The following is a 1076-nucleotide window of genomic DNA, read 5'->3' as shown; positions in this document are numbered from 1 at the left end:
CCTACCGTCACGCTCAGGGGCAGCCTGACCCCCAGCGGCCCCGCGGTGACCCTCGCGCAGAGGCCCGTGGGAGGGGCGTCGCAAGCCCCCGATACCCCCCCGTCTCCCTCCCGCCCAGTCTCCTCCCCCTGGGAACGCGCAGGATGCGTGACAGACCTGGCCGCGCGCCACAGCCACCGCGCCTGCCGGGGGCGCTGTCGCTGCCTGAGAGAGAAGCCGCGGCTGCCGACTGGAGGAGGTGCCGTCGCCTCCGCCACCGCCGCCGCCAGGGGTAGGAGCTAAGCCGCCGCCATTTTGTGTCCCCCTGTTGTTGTCGTTGACATGAATCCGACATGACACTGATTACAGCCCAATGGAGTCTCATTAAACCCGAGCTGTGGCCCCGCCCCTCCGCTGCTCCATTGGGCAAGACCACAGACACTTAAGGCCACCCGTTGGCCTACGAGTTTGTCCGTCACCCACTCACTAATCACTCCGCAGCCCATTGGGGCTGGTTCCTGCCGGTCATTTCGCCTCCACATAGACACACCCCTCGACCCATCATTCCCCCCTCCGGCACCACCCCGGGGGAGGGTCCACTGCCAGTACCAATCAACAGACTGCTGGGCCCGCCTCTTCCGGGCACCTATTGGCCCAGCCCTTTTTCTCTCTCCCAGACGCCGCGCCACCTCTACTTCCACCTACCCGCCCCCTCTACCTCTAGAAACGGATTGGTCTACTCGCAGCCGAGGCGCTTGGCCTTATTGGCTGCAGACAACGCCAATCAGAAGGCTTTTTCCCTCTCCCCTCCCCCACTCAAACCCAAACCCCCTAGCCCGCAGCTAAAGTTTGTGTGAGAGCTGATCGCTGGCGGCGGCCGCAGGATTTAGGGGTGGGCGCGGGCGGGCGCGCGCGGGCGGGAACGCGAAGTTAAAATTCGAGGTTCTCAGTCGCCAGCTCGCGCGGTGGGGCGCGCGGACGGGCGCGCAGCCCGGAGCGTTCCATCCCGCCCCCTCCTCCACCCTCTCTGCCGTCCCGTCCCGGGCGACTACTCGCCCGCCCCCTGGCTCGCATCCTCCCCCCCCCCACACACACCC

At 66.9% G+C, this 1076-nt stretch overlaps 1 protein-coding gene across 1 annotated transcript in view; it reads right to left on the bottom strand.

The window, feature by feature from the left end:
- The window catches only part of KAT6B (K(lysine) acetyltransferase 6B), a 197795-nt gene extending 197268 nt beyond the window's left edge, over positions 1–527 (bottom strand). The window contains exon 1 of the mRNA XM_008580999.1: positions 157–527. The gene's annotated coding sequence lies outside the window, so the exon portion shown is untranslated. The remainder of the gene's footprint in view (positions 1–156) is intronic.
- Between the last annotated feature and the right edge of the window lie 549 nt (positions 528–1076).

The sequence above is a fragment of the Galeopterus variegatus genome, unplaced genomic scaffold, assembly GCF_000696425.1.
Source record: "Galeopterus variegatus unplaced genomic scaffold, G_variegatus-3.0.2 Scaffold2232, whole genome shotgun sequence".
In the NCBI taxonomy this organism is placed as follows: Eukaryota; Metazoa; Chordata; class Mammalia; order Dermoptera; family Cynocephalidae; genus Galeopterus; species Galeopterus variegatus.
Note: the sequence above shows the minus strand (reverse complement) of the source record. Positions and strands in the feature narration are given on the sequence as shown.